This window comes from Vulpes lagopus, chromosome 18 (assembly GCF_018345385.1).
Source record: "Vulpes lagopus strain Blue_001 chromosome 18, ASM1834538v1, whole genome shotgun sequence".
Lineage (NCBI taxonomy): Eukaryota > Metazoa > Chordata > Mammalia > Carnivora > Canidae > Vulpes > Vulpes lagopus.
In genome coordinates this window covers 46,437,630-46,450,249 of record NC_054841.1, presented here as the reverse complement: position 1 = coordinate 46,450,249, position 12,620 = coordinate 46,437,630, and the positions used below count along the sequence as shown (strand labels likewise).

The 12,620-nt window shown below is 39.8% G+C and overlaps 1 non-coding gene across 1 annotated transcript; it reads left to right on the top strand.

The window, feature by feature from the left end:
- Positions 1 to 2,289: 2,289 nt before the first annotated feature.
- Positions 2,290 to 2,371, top strand: TRNAS-GCU. The gene has a single exon. It is a non-coding gene; the product is annotated as a tRNA-Ser (tRNA).
- The last annotated feature ends 10,249 nt before the right edge of the window (positions 2,372 to 12,620 follow it).

Genomic DNA, 12,620 nt, shown 5'->3' with positions numbered 1-12,620 from the left:
TGGAACAGCTGGATTTATAGACAATTGGAGACCAGGCTTTCGCCTTCAGTGTCAGGTAATTTTGGGGGTGGGTGGGAGGGAGGGCAAGGAATGTTTATATTAAATTTTATTCCTCTCTGAATAAGTACTCCCCTCCCAGCCGGTTAGAGAGAGACTCCTAAAGGTAGCCCTGGTGTAAAACACATGTGCTAAAATAAGCACGGCTTTCAGCGCCTATTTGCAGGAGCTGGTTCAATCTTTTTTTTTTTTTTTTAAAGATTTTATTTACTTATTCATGAGAGACAGAGGCAGAGACACAGGCAGAGGGAGAAGCAGGCTCCACGCAGGGAACCTGATGCGGGGACTCGATCCCGAGTCTCCAGGATCACGCCCTGAGCCGAAGGCAAACACTCAACCACTGAGCCACCTGGGTGCCCCAGGAGCTGGTTCAATCCTAAACACAATTTTCTTCTCTCTATCCAAAGCCTTCAATGAAAATTGGGGGCCAGTGTGAGAGAAACTGAAGGAAGAAGTGGAATTAACAGCACATTATAGGACAGAGGAGCCCAGAGATGGAGGGATCCTCAGAGAAAACTTTGGGCACCCAAGATTTTCAGAGACTCTTCTCTTGTTTAGAAGTATAGCCCCAGAGTCTACACCAGGGTGCCAGGTCCATAGAAGGCATTTAATAAATAGGTACTGAATTGAAGTGAATCAATAACAAGCCAGGTGAATATGTATATCAATTGATTAATTCATCTACTTACTCTCTTAAAAATATTTAGTGGATCCTAAAGCAGCTGATGTAGAGGCTATACGGAAAGATGTCCTTGTCCCCCATGGCAATCTCTAGAGGGGTGGGGCAGGTGGGGGAGAAGTGATCAAATATGGCCTATGTCATTAGGTACCTGGAGCCATTTGGAGACCTCCCATTGGAGGTGATATGAGCTGAGCCATGAGGGGCTCCTAGCAGTGGTCTGCAAACACTTGGGAGTTGCTGGAGCACAAGATCACCGTGACAAAGCAAACTCTGGTCCCCATGCTTGTGCTGTCGTGCCCTTCTACACCAGCTCCCCACTCTGCCTCCAAGCCCCAGGTCATATGCCAGCTTGAGGTGGCATCCCCTCCAAACACTCACATAAACAGATCAAACAACCTGAAAGCTTAACAGAATGATAGTTCTCAGACTTGTCCACTACAGCTGTGTGCAAGCCCAAATTCCTGAAATTGTGACTTCTAGGTCTTGGGTGTGGCCTGGGCCTGGGGATATTTAAAAGCTCCCACGTGGATGGAACTGGAGGGTATTATGCTGAGTGAAATAAGTCAGTCGGAGAAGGACAAACATTATATGGTCTCATTCATTTGGGGAATATAAAAAATAATGAAAGGGAATAAAGGGGAAAGGAGAAAAAATAAGTGGGAAATATCAGAAAGGGAGACAGAACATGAGAGACTCCTAACTCTGGGGTGGTGGAAGGAGAGATGGGCGGGGGGTGGGGGCGACTGGGTGACGGGCACTGAGGGGGGCACTTGATGGGATGAGCACTGGGTGTTATTCTGTATGTTGACAAATTGAACACCAATAAAAATAAATCCATTAAAAAATAATAATAATAAAAAATAAAAGCTCCCACCCCCATCCCAGAAAATCACCTAACAAGACAGTTATTTTCAGCTGTGCCCAAGTCAATGATTGTTTCTTTCTCTTTCCCTTTTATTTTTCCTGCATTTTCCATGGAGAACAAAAAGGTTTATATACCTTGTGTCACTTTTGCAGGCATGCTGCACAGATTGACAAAGGGTTAAAGCTGTTGGGCTGGCTGAGAGACAGGGGCACCCAAAACGGCGGACATCTCAAACTGGGTCAAAATGGCTGATCTTCCCGCCAAGGCAGCCATGACCACCACGTCATCTCCAGTAAATTGAAACCTAGACGGGAAAACAAAACTTTCCATCTGGGACTTTCCAGCCAGGGACCACCCTCCATCATCTGTACTATCCCCATCCCCATCACCTAGGACACCTCTCTTGAGTCCCGGAACCTCGCCCTGGAGCACTCCCCATTACAGCACTCTTGAACCTACTGCCTGGCTCTTTCTTTATTTCTCTGCCGTTCATCTGGAAAAAATCTAACAAAAGCACTTGGAATATTCTGTGTATTGAGGGGAAGATTCTACCTAAATAATCCACTATTCAATCTTTTATCTCCTCAGATCAAGTGCTGGGCCTCCGTCCTCTCGGGACTGGAGTAATACACAGCTCTTCTGACTATTCTTTAAATCATATATAAAAGCAAAGACAAATGTATGAGATGAGGTGGCCGAGTGGTTAAGGCGATGGACTGCTAATCCATTGTGCTCTGCACGCGTGGGTTCGAATCCCATCCTCATCGTTTGATCTCCTGACTGGCTGTGTGAAGTTTTAGTGCTTTGTGAGCAAACTATTTCTAGTGGATATAAGAAGAATCCCTATGGCAAGCAGATTCAAGTGTCACATAAGAGGATCTAAAAATATACATCTGTGCCTTGGAATTAGTACCCAAATCAGGCTAGAAAACAAAGTGTTAAAAAAAAATAAAAATAAATAAAAAAAAAAAAGAAAACAAAGTGTTTTGCCAACTAATGAGCAATGCCAAAGAACAGCTCCTTCCTGATGGTGTTCAAGAGGCACAGAAACCTCAGCCAGACTTCTGAGTTGGCCAAACCTGGCTTGGCTGCCTGCCACAGCACTGTATCAGCTGAAGTCAGGGAGCTGGCTGCCAATGACACCCCCCCTTCCATTGATGAAATAGAACCGATTTCTTCAATGGAAGGGTATGTCTGGAAACCTCCTGCCCTGTGTAGGCTGCCAGGCCTGCGGACACGGCTCAGCGGATCGAGGGTACAGAGGAAGCCCAGCTCGTGGAACACAGGTGCTGTCTGACCTCTTTGCATGCCTGGGGCCCAAATGAGGGCCTCCTGTGGGTTCAGCGGTTGATAGGACCTGCGTTCTGCAATCTGGAAGCTCCCAGAACTGGTGCTGAAAGATCCTGTCCTGAGTCATGTCAACTCTGCACCTACTTCCCTTACAGGATTTGGGGCATAATTCCATGACCACCTACTGCCTTTGACGTTTCTCAGCCACACAGCAGGATAAAAAAAGGCACGCAAGGCATGAATTAGCATGGTGTGAAAAGAAAAGTCAGTAAAAGGAGTCCAGGGTGTGAGGAGGTAGGAAAACATGTTCTGCAAGAAAAGGGATGTTGATATGCTGAGAGACAAGTGCTGGGCAAATCGACAGGCCCATCTTTTTTCTGAACAGCTACTCCTACCTTCATTGCACTTCGCTGTTTACAGAATTCCTCAGACCTCTCTCATTTCACTCTGGTGGCGTCAGCTGGGAGGAAGAGAACCTGCAGCAGTTAACAGCAACAAGCCATGTTTTCGAATAGGAACATCAGTGTAAAAAAATTCAGTAAAGGACCTCCCATCCCATCGGTGTTCACATATGTCTCACCTGCAGATCCAGATGCTGCCAGCAATGCTGACTTATCCCTAGGACAGAAGAAGGAAACTTCTACTCAGTCTCCGTCCAGAAGGGCTTCCTGGGAGCGGGTCTTGTATCCAGCTCGCACATCCTTCTGAGCCCTGGAGGTCCTGGCAGCACCCCCCAGCCCAGCCGGGGCGTCTCCACTCTGCCCACTCCCCCTCCCCCTGGGCTTCATACAAGCCAACTTTCTGCCACTACCGCAGAATATAAGACAGGGAAAGGTGCATTCTTCACCACACTCACCTATACCCAACAACACCCAAAAATGTAGGTGACACACTCACAAAGGAAAATGAGATGCCTTTTATATAATTCAAACCAGAGACACAAGTACATGGAATGGCTTGTCCACACATGCCATAACACAACACACAAAAATCTGCTTTGCAGAAAGCCAAAAAGCTGAACAATTTTGAGATTTGCATTTACATAAGCACACTGTTTATTGTTTTCTTATTAAAACAATGAAATAATACATGGCAGATTTTAAGAAGTATAAAAATTAGTATAAAAGAAATAGAAAGTTACCAATCATGCTTCCTGTCTGATAGTTACTATGATTTTTAAAAATATATCCACATTTATGTATAATGTATATCATAATGTAAATCAAAAATGTATAATCATATTTGATATGCAATTTTGAATTTAGTGTTTTAGCTTTGAATTTCTTTTCCTTTTCCAACTTCAAATGTGGATTATTTTTAGTATGCAAAAGTAAAATATTGCCAAAGTTTAAAAAAATAGGGAAGTGAGACTTTCTACAACAGGTGTTAGTGAGGATGTGAAGAAAGCAGAACCCTCATGCACTGTTGGTAGGAATGCAAACTGGTGCAGCCACTCTGGAGAAAACTGTATAGAAGTTTTTCAAAAACTTAAAAATAGAACTACCCTATAATCCAGCAATTTCACCACTGGGTATTTACCCAAAGAATACAAAAATATTCAAAGGGATACATGCACCCTTATGTTTATAGCAGTATTACCTATAATAGTCAAATTATGGAAACAGTCCACTATCCATTAACTGGATGGGATATTATTCAGCCATAAAAAAGAATGAGATCTTGCTATTTGCAACAACGTGGATACAGCTAGAGAGCATATGCTGAGTGAAGTAAGTCAGCCAGAGAAAGACAAATACTATATGACTTCACTTGTATATGGAATTTAAGAAACAAAACAGATGTGCAGAGGGTCAAAAAAAAAAAAAACAAACAAACAAACCAAAAAACAGATTCTGAAAAAACTGCTGGTCATTATAAAGGGGGGGATGGGTTAAACAGCTGACAGGGATTAGGGAGGGCACCTGTGGTGAGCCCTGGCCTTGTATGGGGGTATTGAAGCACTTTTAATGGTACACCTGAAACTAATATTACTGTATGTTTACTAACTGCAATTTACATAAAAACTTAAGAAAAAAGACTTTCTAGTAATTCCCACCCCCTCCCATAATTATCTTTGAAGTTTTGGTGCATAATCTGACAATTATTTTTCTCTTTTCCTGATGTACATACATTCTTAAATTTTTGTCCTGAGTGCATGTCATTATATGTTCTTTGAAAATACTATGCTAATTGTGACATATGTATCATAGAGATGCACCAGAATTAGCTAATCTTTTTTTCCTATTGAATCTGTTTCTCCAGTTAGATTCTTTAACACCTTTTAACCAAGTTTGTGGCTGGGCAGACTCTCATCTTTGGCATCTTATCTTTGGTGATTTCCCTCAGAATAAAGTCTTTGAACAAAAATAGGGAATCACAGCACAAGAACTTTTAGTCAGCTTGATACATATTATTAGGCTTCCTTCACAAAATACGAGCACTTTTCTACATTTGATTATAATTTTAACCAATTTAAGATATTTGGTTAAGACATCTTTGACATTTTGAGTCATTACATCTTATTAATTTCACCTTGAGATTTCTTTCATAGAAAGCATTTCTCTAACATGACAGCAGCTAGATTTTCACATATTTTTCTGTATTGTAAATTCTTTTTTACTTGTTTTCATTTTTTTCCATTTCACTCTGTAGGTCACATAATGTGAGGATGTTTTGTTTTCTCTTTCTAAAACAAGCAAGTAATTGTTCAGCATCTCTTTAAAAATATTCTTTGATCAGAGGTGGTTCTTTTAACAGTTAATCCAGGCCACCCATTTCTGACCTATCATTGATTAGGCACTGATGCTACCTGGTTTGACTTTTTGTAGCTTAAAGCATGGTGACTAAGCAAGTGGGTACTGAATTAGATGGTGCTGTGCAAAAACCTGCCATTAATTGTGTGACTTTGTGAAGTTGTACACAAACTCCCTAGCCTTACATAAGGTTGTTGGAGGAAGGGAAATGTGCCATTCAGGAAAGTCACGGCATGGTATTTACCACAGGTGGTTTACAAATGGTAGGTACTGTTATGTGTTGTATTTTGTAGCTGCCAAGAGGAGCCACTCCCAGAGTTCTTCTCTTTTTTTAAGTCCTGGTTATTTTGGCGGTTATCTTTTAAGAAAAATTTCTCTAACATTTTTAAAAGAAATCCCATCGATACTTTGATTGTTCAACTAATATGACATTGTGGCATAATCACTCAGCCTCTGTCAGTTACCAAGATTTTATGATCTTCAGGCAAATTTTGTGGTGTTTGTTTTACTTTTGCACATTTATTCTTAAAGCCATTTGTTTTTTTTTTTTTTTTGCTCATGGGCTTCATATATTTTATCTTTTTTGAATAAATTATTGCTTGTGAATAAATGAAAGCTATTTAGTTTTGGTATATTTGTTTTGTATCTAGCAACATTATCTTATTGCTCTGTTGGTATTCTAAAATTGTAACTGATTTTTCAGCTTTCTAAGAATTCAGTTATATTATCTGCAAATAAAAACTATGCCATCCCTTCTCCACAGTGCATGCCTCTCCTCTGTTAATGTATCTTGGAGAATCAGCTACAACACCCAGAACAATACTGAAAACGGTAGTGTCAGACGTCATCCTGCAGAGTAGCCCTTTTTGTACTTTCTATCTCTGCCTCTATGCTGAGCAATTTTTTAAAAAATATTTTATTTTTTTATGATTTTTTTAAATTAATTTTTATTGGTGTTCAATTTACCAACATACAGAAAAACACCCAGTGCTCATCCCGTCAAGTGTCCACCTCAGTGCCCGTCACCCATTCCCCTCCAACACCCGCCCTCCTCCCCTTCCACCACCCCTATATTTATTCATGAGAAACACAGAGAGACAGAGGCAGAGACACAGGCAGAGGGAGAAGCCCGATGTAGGACGGTCCCAGGTCTCCCAGCTCATGACCTGAGCCAACGGCAGATGCTCAACCACTGAGCCACCCAGGGGCCCCTATGTTGAGCAATCTCACATCCAGTCTTCTCTGTGCCTCAGTTTCTACATTGGTTTAAGGTAAATATCAATAGCACTTACCTAAGAGGTAACTCACTGCTGATCAACCTTCTGTAATTCATTACTGCATCTGCCTATACCTGCTCTCCTTCCTTCTCTATTCATTTCACAATTTTCTTCCACCTAAACTCCTTCCCTCTTTTTTACAGTGAATCCCTCAGATGGTGATTATTTCTGAGGCCAGGTTTTACCATCTCTCTGAAACTGCTCATTTTTTCCTCTCTCACCAGAGGACAGGTGTTGCCTGTCCACACTGTTGGGCTGAGAGCCTCCTCCTGAGATTCAGTTCCAGGTGAGGGGTTGAGAGGAAGAACTGAAATTCCTTTGTGGTTTGGTAAATTCAGAATTGAGGCATCTTGCAAAGATTTTCAGTGCAGGAAATTCTGGAAAGACATGGTCTGGCTTTGGATTCAGTGATTTGAGGTAACTTCAAATATAAGCTGTGATGAATAAGCAGTGGATTTTCAGTTATAATGCTGCCACATATTAATATTCTAGATTCCTGACCACAGACTATGATCACTGTATTATTTACAAATGTTTGCCTTTCCTAATAATTTCTCTCCAAAAAGAAGATAAATCATAATTTGAGCATTTTGGTCTTGATCTATGGCCACATACAGGCATCCTCATGGTTTATCTTTATGATTCTCATCTCATGAGAAATGAGAGTTACGTAGCAATCAGCTGTGAGATTGATTCAACCCTGATCTTGTTTTGCTTCAATTTAGCAATTCCTCAATGGTGTATCAGTCCATCAATCAAGAATATGTGGAAGAGAGATGACAGCAAATTGGATGAAATTGAGAGATGAATATAATAATATCCTTATTGGCAAGTTCTATGTTTTAGTCTAAAAGTGTATTCTTCAATAAAAAGACTCAAAAGTTGCAATAATTCTTCTGGTGACTTGCTTTAAAGTGGAGGGAAGGGTTGGTGAGTGGCAGGTGTTGAGACTGGGAGGGAGAAGGACCTGGACACAGTTTCCTTGGGGCCAAGCAAATCCCAAATCAGCCTGAAGTGGTGGTTAAGAAGTCATAGGAGCTACTCCCTGGCTCCCACCACTTACTGGTTGTGTGGCCCTTGGGAATTTGCTTTTCTTATCCTTGCCCCAGTTTCCACATTTGTAAAATGGGAATAATAATAGGATGCATAGGGTTATTAGAAGATATCTATGAGTTACTGTGCATAAAATGCCGAGGGAATTTATTTATACTCTGTATAAATGCCTAGCTTAGGGTAAGTGCTATGTAAGTGTCTGTTTCAAATTTCCAGTGAAGCTGTGGCTACTATAGGGAGTTGGTGGGCTGGACGGATGGTCCATTTTGTGGAGGTAATGGTGAGGGTGGAACTGAGAAGGACCAGGAGTCTAGGCAATTGCAGAGCTGCCAGGCCAGGCCTCAGGTTATCAGCAATCAATTCTGTGAGCAATGTCAGATACAGCTTTACATGTGGGGAAAGAGGCTTTGAGAGCTAAGGGGACCTGTCCAAGGCCCGGTTGAACAAGTGACAAGGTGAAGGGCACGGTGACAGAATTCGGTGTGGCCAGGAGGATGCTGAATGGAGCTCCATCACACCCCACCTGGGCTGGGAGGTCTGCTCCCAAAACAAACAGAGAAGATCTTGCTGCCGGTAACACTGCTATTTCACAGCAAGAAGAAATGAGCAAACAGAAGGTAGGAAAGAGATGAGAGGAGAAATAGCATAGGAAAACACTTCTCTTGACTGTGTTCTCTGATTGTAGAGGTCCAAAAGAAATACCTGTGGAAGGGGAGAATTCCACTAAATATCAAAGTATATGATTTGTATGGAATGAGTTCCATGAAAAATAAATCTCCCTTCACTGACTAAAAATGTATTATATTTATTCAACAATCTTTCAACAATGAAAACATGACCCATTATAATATTTATCTCCATTTTTTACAATTTTTGAGATGACAAATCCATCATAACTTGGCTATGAATCTATATTTTGCTAACCTGACAACAATCAAAACACTGAACAACCCAGTTTAAAAATGGTCCAAGGACCTGAATAGACAAGTTCTACAAAGAAGATATGCAAATGGCCAATAAGCACTTAAAACGATCCTCACTACTAATCATAACAGAAGTGCAAATCAAAAGTGCAGCTTAACACCACTTCACAGATATTAGGATGGCTATTACAAAAGAAAATTAAACAAACACAAAAAAACAAAATAGCAAGTGATAACAAGAAGGTGGAGAAATTGGAGCCCTGGTGCATACTGGTGGGAATGTAAAATGATGCAGCTGTTATGGAAAACAGTATGGTGGTTCCTAAAAAAATTAAATGTAGATTTACCATATGATCCAGCAATTTCACTTCTTGGTATACACCCCCAAAGAACTGGAAGCAGGGATTTTAAGAGATATTTGTACACCAATGTTTATGTCCAACTGTCAAAAGGTAGAAGCAATCAGAGTGTCCACTGACAGATAAAGGGATGAACAAAATGTGGCATTGCATAAAATGGATAATTCAACTTTTTAAAAAAGGAAATTTTGATATATGCTATGATATGGATGAGCTTTGAAAACATTATGCTAAGTGAAACAAGCCAGACACAAAAGGACAAATATCGTAAGATATCTCTACCACTTATTTGAGGTACCTAGAATAGTCAAATTCATGGAAACAGAAGTGTAATGCTTGTTTTCAGGGGCTGGAGGAATGCGAAAGGGGGAGTTGCTGTTTAATGGATATAGAGATTTAGTCTGGGATGATGAAAAAGTTCTGGAGATGGATGGTGGTGATGGTACAAAGCAATGTGAATGCACTTAATGCCACTGAACTGTACCCTGAAAAATGGTCAAAATGATCCATTTTATATTATGTATATTTTATCACAAGTTCTCTGTACTCTGACACACCCTAACTGCCACAGGCTTGCCTGAATGTCTTATAAATGTTCCACTGTCTTCATGTAGACATTGATATTATGAATTTTCCTCCCAGCAAGAAGAGTAGCAAGGAGATGTCAATTGCAGATATTGATAATCTATTAACCAACAGCTCTAATAAGAGTTGAAGTCACCCTCATATTGCTACTCATTACCTTAAATAATTTTTGATTAGTAATGTCTGCCTTCAGAACTGTCTATTTTTTAAACTTCAGAATGTTATATATAACATTTATAAAATTCCCAATGCTATTTGCTCACATTTTGACTTTAGTGTTTGTTTTATGGAGAGGAAAGATTAAAATGATGCCAAATATGAGAAAGAATCACTGGAAATTATGGAGAATTTCAGTGCATGATGAGGAGAATTTTAAATATATCTAAAATGAATAGATTCATTTAGCTTACTCACCCTGACTCAAGGCATCTACATTTAGAAATACAGGCCTACTCCTATCCCATTTTGAAAGTTGTCAAAGCATGTTTATGGATCTCTCTATACGAAAAGCAGTCTTTTTACAGGCAAATTTTTCTTCTTAAAAAAATCAAAATGTTGTGTTTAAACCGAGCTTGAAATCTAGCCTTGACTTAAATATTACCCCAATGAGCAATTCTAGGTACATTTCCTTCTCTGGCACAATGAACAAGCCTTGGAAAGTTAGAGATGCCAGCAGGGCTCTTTGGGGAAATGCCTTAAAAATCCCAAAGAAAGGCCAGAAGAGACTGTTTGCCCCTTTTGCTTATTCCACCTTTTAAAAGATCATTTCCTCTCCGACACAGAGCAGAGTAATCATAGCAGGGGTTAGAGAAGTTCTACTTCAATCTTTGGAATGTCGTAAGTTTCCATGTGATTTCAAATTCTGCCTTTGGATTATAATAGGAGCAGAAATTGCTAATTTAGCCCAGGCAGGTGGTTTATAGGAATGGGAAGTCCTGGGAAGCACCCAGGTGGTTGGAGCAGGGAGACTTATTCCATTCACGTAAGTGTTTGCAGACAGAATACCAACTGTCCCTGTCTTGCCAGGCTTCTACCATGCAGAGAGAGTGCAGGGAGGGGGCTGTTCATGGAGGAGGGCGCACCTTAGGAAAACCTGAATTCTGTAATATGAAAACGTGCCCTGGAAACTAGACAGATGAAGTCAGTCAAAAATGGCCCCTAAATTATGCAGAGGATATTTCCCCCTGAATAATCTGTGTTTTTAATAAAAATCAACTATATTCTATATTCTTTAGCCCTAATATTTTTCTACTTCCAATTGATCAGAATTGGAATAAACAGAATTGGAATAAACAGAATTTTATAGAACTGGGCTTTAAAAAAATAGTGGCTTTAGCTACTATTATTAAGTCCATGCACTGAGTCAGGCACTGTGTAAAAACTATTATTATTTCAATTAATTCTCATAACAACTCCATGATTATTATGATTCCAAGTTTACCAATAAGGACATTAAGTTTCAGAGAATGTACATGAATTCCCCAAAGTTCCTTAAATCCTAAGTGAAGGAGCTAGGATTTAAATGTAAGGCTTGTCTTACTCCAAAGCCATTGCTCTTGCCCACTATACTAGATTACTAGTCTGTATTAGGGGATACAACCATACAATAAAGCCATGGCTCTTACTGAATTATATCAAAATAGGTTGTATATAACTTTAAACCTTTTTGTTTTTGAAAACCTTTCTGCTGCTAAAAAAAAAATACTGAAAATTGTATTTTAAAATAGTACTTCATCAGAAGCCGTAAGTCTAGCCTAGGGCCAATTAATTTTGAGATCCACAATGGTCATTAACATAATATATGTCCTGAGAAGTCTTATAGGTAGAAGGTGTTTAATATGTGAATTAATCAGCTTTTACTACAAAAATGTTGCATAACAACACCTCCCATCTCAACAGCTTACAATTATCGTGTATTTCTTGCAAGTCTGCAGGTTAGCTGTGCTGGTTCAGGAGGAAAGTGCAGGTCACACACAGATCTGGTGCATTTGTACATCTTTCAGTGAGCCAGGCTGAAGCAGAAGTGCTTACCTGGAGAAGGCTTTTCTCATGATGGTGAGCAGAAGTACAAGAGACCAAGTCAAACCATACATATGATTTGAATTTAAATCTTCTGCTTGGATGTGGCATGTATCATATCCACTCACATTTCATTGGTCTAAGTGAGTCACCCAACAACAATGGGGTGAAGAGATAGCTCCTCCCATGGAGCAGGGAGAGAAGATGTGTATATTTACTTAACATTAATACATTCCACATAAGATCATATAAGTCACAAACTTATACCATCACATAATACTCTTCTTTTTTAAAAACTTTGTTTTCTTCAAATCTCAAGATGTGACTGTTCCCTCAGCAGAATTTGAGGTGATTTGGGGAAATTGAAAAAAAAATCTCTTATTTGTAAAGTACTATGTTGAATTTGCAAAGACTCCTCACTTCAAAGAATTTTATTGACTGACATAGTGATATGTTTTTGTTCTATTCTCAAAACAGCCTATGGATAAATTATTATAATCTATTTATTACAAGTAGAAAATCTGAGTCCCACAGACATTTGGAATTTTCCAAGTTAAAACAGTAGAACTGGTGCAAAATCCTAGATTTCCATCCCCCAGTCAGTTTGGAAAAACATGCCCCATAGTTATGTGAGTTCAATGGTGACAAAAAGATACAAGCTGCACTTAGTAAGGTTAGAGGTTATAAGATCACCTTTTGCATGGAGTTGATCTAAAATGTGTTTTAGACCTATACTAGCCAGAATAAAACACACTAA